This window comes from Parambassis ranga, chromosome 3 (assembly GCF_900634625.1).
Source record: "Parambassis ranga chromosome 3, fParRan2.1, whole genome shotgun sequence".
Taxonomy (NCBI): domain Eukaryota; kingdom Metazoa; phylum Chordata; class Actinopteri; family Ambassidae; genus Parambassis; species Parambassis ranga.
Genome location: NC_041024.1, coordinates 2,005,954 through 2,020,908, shown reverse-complemented (window position 1 = coordinate 2,020,908; position 14,955 = coordinate 2,005,954). Strand labels below are relative to the sequence as shown.

At 43.5% G+C, this 14,955-nt stretch overlaps 1 pseudogene; it reads left to right on the top strand.

Annotated features, from left to right (window-relative positions):
* Positions 1–14,955, top strand: part of LOC114433587 (nuclear receptor ROR-alpha A-like) — a 68,295-nt pseudogene extending 53,340 nt beyond the window's left edge.

Sequence of the window (14,955 nt, the reverse complement as noted above, 5' to 3'; positions counted from 1 at the left end):
CACACACATATGAACACACACACTCACACACACTCACACACATATGAACACACACATGAACACTCACACACACACATGAACACACACACACACACATGAACACACACACACACACATATGAACACACCCACACACACACACATATGAACACTCACACACACACACATGAACACACACACACACCACACACACATATGAACACACACACACACACACACATATGAACACACACACATATGAACACACACACACATATGAACACTCACACATGAACACTCACACACATATGAACACACACACACACACACACATATGAACACACACAAACACATATGAACACACACTCACACATGAACACTCACACACACATGAACACTCACACATACATATGAAACACACACACACATATGAACACACACACACACACATATGAAACACACACACACATACACATATGAACACTCACACACACACATATGAACACACACACACATATGAACACTCACACATGAACACACACACACACATGAACACTCACACACACACACACACACACACATGAACACACACACACACCAACACACACATGAACACACACGAACACACACATATGAACACACACACATGAACACACACACACACACACACACATATTCAATTTTCAATTCAATTCAGTTTTATTTATATAGCGCATATTACAATCAGACATTGTCTCAAAGCGCTTCACAGGAACCCCCCTAAGAGCACTGTGGCAAGGAAAACTCCCTTTAAGAGGAAGAAACCTGAGCAGGACCCGTCAACTTAAGGGGGGAAACCAGTCCTGTGCTAGCAGAGAGGATGAGGGAGAGAGAGAGAGAGATGAGAGGATGAAGGAGAAAGAGAGAGAGAGAGAGAGGAGCAACATGATACAAACATGATACAGTACAGAGCAAACATGACAGCAAGATGAAACAGTGATTATATTGTAATGATATCTATATATATCGTCGGTCCATAAGTAGGAATAGTAATTTGATAGTAAAGATGAGCAGCAGGGGCTAGTGAAGTCGATGAGCACAGGAGAGACTGCAGGTCAGTATGCAGGTCTTGAGACCTGCAAAGAGAGGAGAGCGAGAGCGAGGCACAGAACTACAGGAAGACAGTTAACACAGATTATGAGACGATATTACCCAGTATGATCCAGACTAAGGAGAGTGGAGGAGAGGTCAGAGGGTGTTCAGAGGATCGGGTTTGTGCCACCCGACAACGTAGAGCAAGAGAGACTTCACGGGCCCGGACTGCAGGTCATCATCCAGGTCTTGAGACCAGTGTGAGCCAGACTAAGGAGAGAAAAGGAGAGGTTAGAGGGTGAGAGGGAAACTGCTCAGGGATCATGTTTGTGCCCCCCCGACAACGTAGGCCTAGAGCAGCATAGCTGTGCTACACACTAGGTCTAAGGCTAACTGTACGCCTTACTAAACAGAAAAGGTTTTAAGTCTAGTCTTAAAGGTGGAGGCAGTGTCTGCCTCTCGGACCCAGATTGGTAACTGGTTCCATAATAGCGGTGCCTGATAGCTGAAAGCTCGTCCTCCCATTCTACTTCTATGAATCCTAGGAACTACAAGTAAACCTGCACTCAGAGATCTGAGTGTCCTATTAGGAACATATGGTACAATCAGGTCCTGCAGATAACAATGGAGCAAGTCCATGAAGAGCCTTGTAGGTTAGAAGAAGGATCTTGAAGTGTATTCTTGAGTCCACTGGGAGCCAGTGAAGAGACGCTAGGACAGGAGAGATATGATCCCTTTGGCTGCTTCCTGTCAGAACTCTAGCTGCTGCGTTCTGGATCAGCTGCAGACTGTTGATAGGAGTAATGTGGACATCCTGACAATAAAGAGTTGCAGTAGTCCAGTCTTGAAGTGACAAAAGCATGGATGAGCTTTTCAGCATCACTCTGAGAGAGGATGCTCCTGATCTTAGTAATATTACGCAGGTGAAAGAAAGCGTCCGGGAGACCTGCTTAATATGAGAGACAAACGACATGTCTTGATCAAAGATAACTCCAAGAACACACACACCACATATGACACACACACACACCACACACACATGAACACACACACACACACCACACTCACACACACACACACTCACACACATATGAACACACACATGAACACTCACATGAACACTCACACACACACATGAACACACACACACATAAACACACACACACACATGAACACACACACACATACACATATGAACACTCACACACACACACATATGAACACACACATATGAACACTCACACATGAACACACACACACACATGAACACTCACACACACACACACATGAACACACACACACACCAACACACATGAACACACAGAACAACACATATGAACACACACACTCACACACACACACACACACACACACACACACACACACACAGATTGACACAACACCACCACACACACAACACACACACTCACACACATGAACACACACATGAACACACACACACACACATGAACACACACACACATAAACACACACACACACACACACATGAACACACACACACACACACATATGAACACACACACACACACACATATGAACACTCACACACACACATGAACACACACACACACACATATGAACACACACACACACACATGAACACACACACATACATATGAACACTCCACACATGAACACTCACACATACATATGAACACACACACACATATGAACACACCACACACACACATATGACACACACACACATACACATATGAACACTCACACACACACCACATGAACACACACACACCACACATATGAACACACACACACATGAACACTCAACACACACACACACATAGAACACACATGAACACTCACACACACACATGAACACACCACACACACATATGACAACACACACACACACACATATGAACACACACACACACATGAACACACACACACATATGAACAACACACACACACACACACACACATATGAACACACACACATATGAACACACACACACATATGAACACACACATGAACACACACACACATGAACACTCACACATACATATGAACACACACACATATGACACACACACACATATGAACACACACACACATACACATATGAACACTCACACACACACACGAACACACACACACATATGAACACACACACACATGAACACCACACACACACACACACCACACACACACGAACACACACGAACACACACATATGAACACACACACACACACATGAACATCACATACAATGAACACACACACATGAACAATCACACAAACACACACACATGAACACTCACACACATGAACCCACACACCAAACACACACCACACACATAGAACACCACACATGAACACCCACACACATATGAACACACAAATGAAACACACGAACACACACACAAACACCACACACACATGAACACGACACACACACATATGAACACACACACATAACACACGAACCACACATGAACACACACACACGAACACACACACATGAACACACTTGAACACACATGAACACACACATGAACACACTCACACATATGAACACACACACACACATGAACACACACACTCACACACATGAACACACACGAACACACACATGAACACACACAAACACACACAGACATGAACACACACACACAAACACACACACGCATGAACACACACACACACACACATGAACACCCACACACACACACACATGAACACTCACACACACATGAACACACACACACACATATGAACACACACACACACACACATGAACACACACACTCACACACACTCACACACATATGAAAACACACACACACACACACACAGACACACACACACACATATGAACACACACACACATATGAACACTCACACAACACACATGAACACACACACACACACACACATATGAACACACACACACACACAATGAACACACACACATATGAACACTCACACATGAACACTCACACACATATGACACCACACACACACATATGAACACACACACACATATGAACACACCACTCACACATGAACACTCACACACACATGAACACTCACACATACATATGAACACACACACACATATGAACACACACACACACACACATATGAACACACACACACATACACATATGAACACTCACACACACACACATATGAACACACACACATATGAACACTCACACATGAACACTCACACACACACACACACACACATGAACACACACACACCACACACACATGAAACACACGAACACACACATATGAACACACAACACACATGAACACACACACACACACATGAACACACACACACACATGAACACACAAACACACACACACACACATATGAACACTCACACACACACATGAACACACACACACACACACACATATGAACACACACACACATATGAACACTCACACATGAACACTCACACACATATGAACACACACACACACACACACATATGAACACACACACACATATGAACACACACTCACACATGAACACTCACACACACATGAACACTCACACATACATATGAACACACACACACATATGAACACACACACACACACACATATGAACACACACACACATATGAACACACACTCACATGAACACTCACACACACATGAACACTCACACATACATATGAACACACACACATAGAACACACACACACACACAGACACACACACACACACATGAACACACACACACACACACACACACACACACACACACAAACACATGAACACACACACACACCAACACACACATGAACACACACGAACACACACATATGAACACACACACATGAACACACACACACACACACACACATATTCAATTTTCAATTCAATTCAGTTTTATTTATATAGCGCATATTACAATCAGACATTGTCTCAAAGCGCTTCACAGGAACCCCCCTAAGAGCACTGTGGCAAGGAAAAACTCCCTTTAAGAGGAAGAAACCTTGAGCAGGACCCGTCAACTTAAGGGGGAACCAGACCTGCTGCTAGTAAGAGAGATGAGGGAGAGAGAGAGAGAGAGAGAGAGGATGAAGGAGAAAGAGAGAGAGAGAGAGAGAGGAGCAAACATGATACAAACATGATACAGTACAGAGCAAACATGACAGCAAGATGAAACAGTGATTATATTGTAATAGATCTATATATATCGTCGGTCCATAAGTAGGAATAGTAATTTGATAGTAAAGATGAGCAGCAGGGGCTAGTGAAGTCGATGAGCACAGGAGAGACTGCAGGTCAGTATGCAGGTCTTGAGACCTGCAAAGAGAGAGAGCGATGAGCGATGGCACAGAACTACAAGGAAGACAGTTAACACAGATTATGAGACGATATTACCCAGTATGATCCAGACTAAGGAGAGTGGAGGAGAGGTCAGAGGGTGTTCAGAGGATCGTGTTTGTGCCCCCCGACACGTAGAGCAAGAGAGACTTCACGGGCCGGACTGCAGGTCATCATCCAGGTCTTGAGACCAGTGTGAGCCAGACTAAGGAGAGAAAAGGAGAGGTTAGAGGGTGAGAGGGAAACTGCTCAGTGGATCATGTTGTGCCCCCCGACAACGCTAGGCCTAGAGCAGCATAGCTGTGCTACACACTAGGTCTAAGGCTAACTGTACGCCTTACTAAACAGAAAAGTTTTTAAGTCTAGTCTTAAAGGTGGAGGCAGTGTCTGCCTCTCGGACCCAGATTGGTAACTGGTTCCATAATAGCGGTGCCTGATAGCTGAAAGCTCGTCCTCCCATTCTACTTCTATGAATCCTAGAACTACTAGTAAACCTGCACTCAGAGATCTGAGTGTCCTATTAGGAACATATGGTACAATCAGGTCCTGCAGATACAATGGAGCAAGTCCATGAAGAGCCTTGTAGGTTAGAAGAAGGATCTTGAAGTGTATTCTTGAGGTCCCACTGGAGCAGGTGAAGAGACGCTAGAACAGGAGAGATATGATCCCTTTGGCTGCTTCCTGTCAGAACTCTAGCTGCTGCGTTCTGGATCAGCTGCATGATGTTGATGGCAGTTAATGTGGACATCCTGACAATAAAGAGTTGCAGTAGTTCCAGTCTTGCAGTGACAAAGCATGGATGAGCTTTTCAGCATCACTCTGAGAGAGGATGCTCCGGATCTTAGTAATATTACGCAGGTGAAAGAAAGCGGTCCTGGAGACCTGCTTAATATGAGAGACAAACGACATGTTCTTGATCACAAAGATAACTCCAAAGAACACACACACACACACACACATATGAACACACACACACACACACACACACACATATGAACACACACACTCACACACACACTCACACACACACACACACACACCACACACATATGAACACACACATGAACACTCACATGAACACTCACACACACACATGAACACACACACACATAAACACACACACACACACACACACACACACAACACACACACAATATGAACACACACACACACACACACATATGAACACACACACACACACATGAACACACACACACACACACATATGAACACACACACACACACACACACATATGAACACACACACTCACACCACACACACACAACACACACTCACACACATATGAACACAACATGAAACACTCACACACACACATGAACCACACACACATAAACACACACACACAATCACCACATGAACACACACACACCACATATGAACACACACACACACCACCACATATGAACACTCACACACACACACATGAACACACAACACACACACACACCAAACACACACACACATATGAACACACACACAACATATGAACACACACACATATGAACACTCACACATGAACACTCACACACACATGAACACTCACACATACATATGAACACACACACACATATGAACACACACAACCACCACATATGAACACACACACATATGAACACACACACACATATGAACACACACACACACACACATATGAACACACACACACATACACATATGAACACTCACACACACACACACATGAACACACACACACACACACATATGAACACACACACATATGAACACTCACACATGAACACTCACACACACATGAACACTCACACACACACACACACACATGAACACACACACACACCACACACACATGAACACACGAACACACACATATGAACACACACACACACATGAACACTCACACATACATATGAACACACACACACATGAACACTCACACACACACACACATATGAACACACACACACACACACACATATGAACACACACACACATATGAACACACACACACATATGAACACTCACACATGAACACTCACACACACATGAACACTCACACATACATATGAACACACACACATATGAACACACACACACACACACATATGAACACACACACACATATGAACACTCACACACACACATGAACACACACACACACACATATGAACACACACACATGAACACTCACACACACACTCACACACATATGAACACACACATGAACACTCACACACACATGAACACACACACACACACATATGAACACACACACACACACATATGAACACACACACACATACACATATGAACACTCACACACACACATGAACACACACACATATGAACACCACACACATGAACACTCACACACACACACACACACACCAACACACACATGAACACACACGAACACACACATATGAACACACACACACACATGAACACTCACACATACATATGAACACACACACACATGAACACTCACACACACACACACATGAACACTCACACACATGAACACACACACACACACACACACATATGAACACACACACACACACACATGAACACACACACACGAACACACACATGAACACACACACATATGAACACACACAAATGAACACACGAACACACACACAAACACACACACACATGAACACATGAACACACACACACATATGAACACACACATGAACACACGAACACACACATGAACACACACACACGAACACACACACATGAACACACTTGAACACACATGAACACACACATGAACACACTCACACATATGAACACACACACATGAACACACACACATGAACACACACACTCACACACACACACACACACGAACACACACATATGAACACACACATGAACACACACACACACACATATGAACACACACACACACACACACACACACACACACATATGAACACACACACTCACACAACACACACACACACACTCACACACATATGAACACACACATGAACACACACACACATGAACACACACACACATAAACACACACACACACATGAACACACACACACACACATATGAACACACACACACATATGAACACTCACACACACACATGAACACACACACACACACACATATGAACACACACACACACACACACATATGAACACACACACACATATGAACACACACACACATATGAACACTCACACATGAACACTCACACACACATGAACACTCACACATACATATGAACACACACACACATATGAACACACACACACACATGAACACACACACACATACACATATGAACACTCACACACACACACATGAACACACACACACACACACATATGAACACACACACACATGAACACTCACACACACACACACACACCAACACACACATGAACACACACACACACACATGAACACACACACACATATAAACACACACACATGAACACACACACACACACACATATGAACACTCACACACACACACACATATGAACACACACACACATATGAACACACTCACACATGAACACTCACACACATGAACACTCACACATACATATGAACACACACACACGGACACTCACACACACACACACACATGAACACACACCAACACACACATGAACACACACGAACACACACATGAACACACACATATGAACACACACACACATGAACACTCACACACACACATGAACACACACACATAAACACACACACACACACACACACATATGAACACACACACACACACATATGAACACTCACACACACACATGAACACACACACACACACACATATGAACACACACACACACACATATGAACACACACACATATGAACACACACACATATGAACACTCACACACACATGAACACTCACACATACATATGAACACACACACATATGAACACACACACACACACACACATATGAACACACACACACACACATATGAACACACACACACATACACATATGAACACACACACACACACACATGAACACACGCACACACACATATGAACACACACACATATGAACACTCACACATGAACACTCACACACACATGAACACTCACACACACACACACACACACATGAACACACACACACACCAACACACACATGAACACACACGAACACACACATGAACACACACACACACACACATATGAACACACACACACACACACACATATGAACACTCACACACACATGAACACTCACACATACATATGAACACACACAAATGAACACTCACACACACACACACACCAACACACACATGAACACACACGAACACACACATGAACACACACATATGAACACACACACACATGAACACACACACAGCAGCTCAGCAGAACTGTGTGTGATACAAGTGAAATCAGGCTGTTCAGTCTCAAAGTCAACAGATATTCACAAATATCAATTAATCATGTTTTCCATTCATCACATACATCATGAAATGTTAATGAATAATTATGATTATTATCTTTATTTAAATTACACATTAATTAAACATTTTCTAAGATCAATCAAAACAAAATATGAACTCTTTTCATGATGTTTGCAGGTTTTCAGCTGTTTCTCCTCATTCCTGCAGATAAAGGGTTAATTTACAGCAGCCAATCAGTGCTTTTCCCCTCACGTCTCTCCACAGCTGTGAAGTTTGGTCGGATGTCTAAGAAGCAGCGTGACAGTCTGTACGCCGAGGTCCAGAAGCACCGCCTCCAGCAGCAGCAGCAGCAGGGCCCCCTGCTTCTGTCCCGGCCCAGCCTCAGCAGCCCGAGCCCGGGCGAGCAAGAGTCACTGCCCCCACTACACCCTGTCCACGGGCCTGACGGAGCTCTCTGATGACGCGGGCCGCTACATGGAGCAGGACTCACCTGAGGGAGGATCTCTGTCGTCGAAGGTCTGTGGACTTTAACTTCTAAAGATAAAAAATGTAGCAGCGTTGTACATGTCTGCCATTTTTCTTAAAACAGGGAGACTCAGGAGGAGAAGGAGGAGGAGGAGGAGGAGGAGGGTTCTACCTGGACATCCAGCCGTCTCCGGACCAATCAGGGCTCGACATCAACGGCATCAAACCGGAACCGCTGTGCGACTACGGATCCGGTAATGGCTTCCTGCCGTACTGCTCCTTCAGCGACGGAGATGCATCGCCCACCGTGTCCATGGCCGAGCTCGGTAAGCGTCGCATCGGTCCTCATCGCCCTAGCAACAGCCTGTAATGCTTAGCAACGACCTGCTCTTCAAATAACAGATCACAAAACTGACCAATCAGAATCAAGTATTCAGCTCAGCCAGTGAAAGGACAGGTTATATAATCCCAGAAATATTCAATATTTATCTGACAAATAGATTGAAGGCACACCTCTGAACTGATCAAATACTGAATATATGAAAAAATACAACAAATATTTAATTTTAAATATATATTCATCTGTGTATTTATAAAAAACTAAAATGTTAAAAAGACAAAACACCCTTAAAGTTGAGGTTATGATCTGATTAAATCAGTACTGAGAATTTCTCAAAAATCCGGATTTTAGTGTCAATTCAACCTTCCATCTCTCCATAATTCTGCAGTATTTTCTCATGAAACTCACTGTAATGATAGAGGAGACCTTCTGTAACATGAATCCAGTGAAATATCATCTGCAGCTTTTATGGATTATTTATGGTGAATTTTTAAAAACTGAGAATTTCTCAAAAATTCTGATTTTAGTGCCAATTCAACCTTCCATCTCTCCATAATTCTGCAATATGTTTTAATGAAACTCACTATAAAATACAAGAGACCTTCTTCAACAATAATCCAGTGAAATATCATCTGCAGCTTTTATGGATTATTTATGGTGAGTTTTTAAAAACTGAGAATTTCTCAAAAATTCTGATTTTAGTGCCAATTCAACCTTCCATCTCTCCATAATTCTGCAGCATTTTCTCCTGAAACTCACTATAATGATAGAGGAGACGTTCAACCATAATGTAGTGAATCATCATCAATTTTATGACATAGTGAATGAATTATTTAATGTTGTAGTTATGAATGTATTTAAGATAAGATAAGATAAAACTTTATTAATCCCGAAGGAACTTCTTGTGCCAGAGGTATCAAGTTACATTAAATGCAGTTAAGTAGAGTATAAGTGTCACTGTAATCCAAAGAGTACAGTACGCAGTATGAGCACAATGTATTTATTTAAAAACAAACAGAAGATGAGGAAAGATCATGAAAGAGAAATGATGGCAGAGCCAGAGGAGAGCACTGAGGGGCGAACAGAGCTGGTTTAAAATAGCAGGAGGCTGGAAACTCATCTTCAGAGCTCATTAAAATCTCTGTGTGGTAATTAGCTGTCTGTTAATTAGGGCCAATTGGGACGAGGCAGGGCGCTCGATGGGGGAAATCATCTTTTCATTGTCCCTGGAGATTTTTATTTAATTCATTTTTTTTGTCTCTTCGACAAAAGCATTTATTGTAATAACCCATCCACAAACAGACTTCACTGTGACCTTGTTTTGGTCTTTAATATTCAACAACAAGCAGCAGCACAGAGGCTGATTAACTGTTTACTCCAAGTTTATTTTTATCTGCCATCACAAACATTTTGCTGACAGAGAATAAAAGTTTGGATGAAGGTTAGAAGAAGAACTGCGTAAAGACTTGTACAATATAGACCTTTAAATACGTCAGGCTTTTACCTTTATTTAGTTCTAAGTCATCTTTAAATCAAGATAATAGAACCAGGCCAGCAGGGGGCGCTCATGTTAGTGAACTAACCTTCATGAAAACACTGTTGACTCCTCCCTACAAAAAGTTTGATCCTTTCAAATCTCAAACCGGGGCTGTGTCTAACATCACTCACTCCTCCCAGTTCAGTGTAGGGCTCCATACAGTGAACACATGGAAAGCATTTTCAGACCTTTCAGACTCCACCTCCCTCATATTGTGTTGCCGATCGAAACAAGCCTTTCTCTGCCGGCTAAACAAACTGCGTTGTTGTGTTCACCTGCCCTCCGCTGTGTGTTTCAGATCACCTGTCTCAGATCATCTCCAAGTCTCACCTGGAGACGTGTCAGTACCTGAAGGAGGAGCTGCAGCAGATGAGCTGGCAGAGCTTCCTGCAGGACGAGGTGGAGAGCTACCAGAGCAAGGTGAGCTTTCCTCCATCCATCACTGTGACATTCATTCTTATACATTTGTGACTATTATTCTTGGAAAATTGTGATTGGTTTTCTCCTAAATTCCTTTTTTTCTCCATAAATTTGACTTTCTTATAAGGTTTTACTTGCTCCTGTAGACGTCCAGACCAACACCAGCTGTTCACATAACGCAGACCCTGTTATAAAGCCCTCACCCTGGTTCTGCTTCTACCTTTGCAGCCAAGGGAGGTCATGTGGCAGCTGTGTGCACTGAAGATCACTGAGGCCATCCAGTACGTGGTGGAGTTCGCCAAGCGCATCGACGGCTTTATGGACCTCTGCCAGAACGACCAGATAGTGCTGCTGAAGGCTGGTGAGCGCGTCGCGTGGGTCACTGGGTGACACGTCACAGATTAATACTCACACACAGTTACTTCAGTGAATTATATTTAATGCTGCAAATGATAAAAAACAGGTGGAGCTCACAGATACACAAAGTTAGACACAAACAGAGCGGCAGTTCAGAGTCTGTTACCATGGTAACTGTCTGTGAACATCACCTGATTTTCTTTAAGAATCCCAGAGTTTGTCTCTGATCCTCCCCTTTACAGACACACCTTCACTTCCTCATTCATTCAGATCTTATCAGGCTCATTTGTCTGAGTGATGATCAGCTGACTTGTTCTTTTATCCGGATCGTGATGAGTTACAGTTACATCATGCAGGACTTCAGGCTGTGTATTCTGTCGACTTCTTAGTTACAAGTTACAAGAGCAAAAGCAACTTTTTTCTGTTATTGTTCCAATAATTGATACAATCCACCCATAACCATACACCTATATACACACTGAACCTCTGTCAGGAGCAGTAACTTCTTTTCTGTTCCAGACAGCACAGAGGTTTATTATTTAATTACTCTTAAAAAGGCCACAGATAGAAACAGGTGAATAATGTTCAACTCATTTTCATGTAGGTGCAGCCGCTGAGCTGATTCACCATCATGATCCTGATCAAAGAACAAGTCAGCTGATCATCACTCACTCAGAGAGGACCCCTTAAATGTGCCTGATAAGATCTGAATGAATGATTGAAGAGGAAGTGAAAGTGTGTTTGTAAAGGGGAGGAGACAGAGACAGACTCAGGGTTTCTTGAAGAAAACCAGGTGATGTTCAGACTAAGTTACCGTGGTAACAGACTCTTGAGTATAACATTTATGAATAGGACCTAACTCACAGCTAACTTTAACTCACCTCACCTCCCTTATTAAAGCGGTTGGCTGAAGGTTTCCCTCACGTCAGGCTGAACACACTCAGTTTAAAGTTCTTCATGAAACAGGCTCCTGGTCCTTTCTGCGTCACAAACATATTTACAGGGACGTTATGTCAGAGTCACGTGACTCAGCTGCAGGACATCATGGAAGTAACGATCCGTATCTCCTCTCTCAGGTTCTCTGGAGGTCGTCTTTGTTCGGATGTGTCGAGTGTTTGACTCGCAGAACAACGCCGTCTACTTCGACGGGAAATTCGCCGGTCCGGACGTCTTCAAAGCGCTAGGTGAGCAAAGAAAGACACTCTCAGACTCTCAGTTAATCTACAAACAGGAACAAAGTACAGATCAAACCCATGTTTTAATGTTGTTGTTTTGGTTTGTGTGTGTAGGTTGTGATGACCTCATCACGTCAGTTTTCGACTTTGCTAAAAGCCTGAGCTCACTGCACCTGTCAGAGGACGAGCTGGCTCTGTTCTCAGCGTTCATTCTGCTCTCCGCAGGTACGTCTCATCATCACACAGTCCTTCACTCTGCCGAGCCTGCAGAGAATAATCCGTGTGTGTGTGTGTGTGGTGTGTGTGTGTGTGGTGTGTGTGTGTGTGTGTGTGTGTGTAGACCGGTCTTGGCTGCAGGAAGCTGCAGGTGGAGAAGCTGCAGCAGAAGACTCAGCTGGCTCTGCAACACGTCCTGCAGAAGAACCAGAGAGAGGACGGCGTGATGAACAAGGTGACGACCTGAACACGCACATTAAAATAAAAGTACCTGGTGCTTCCCTCTAGTGGAGACGCTGTGACCTGCAGTCAGAGTGAAACCTTAGTTACTCCCTTCTTATACTGAAGTACATTTTGTTGTCTGAAACATGTTCAAACACTTCAGTAAACCTTTCCTCCCCTTCTTTCTTGTCCTCTTCTCTCCTGTCTCTGCCTCCTCTTTCCATCACTCCCCTCTCTCTCTATGCTCCTCCTTGCTCCTCACCATCTCCCCCTCTCAGCTCAGAGTAAGGTGTCTGCACTGCGCTGCAGTCGGCACACAGAGAAGCTGTCTGCGTTCAGAGCCATTTACCCCGACATCGTGCGGTCACACTTCCCTCCTCTCTACAAGGAGCTTTTTGGCGCCGACCTGGAATGA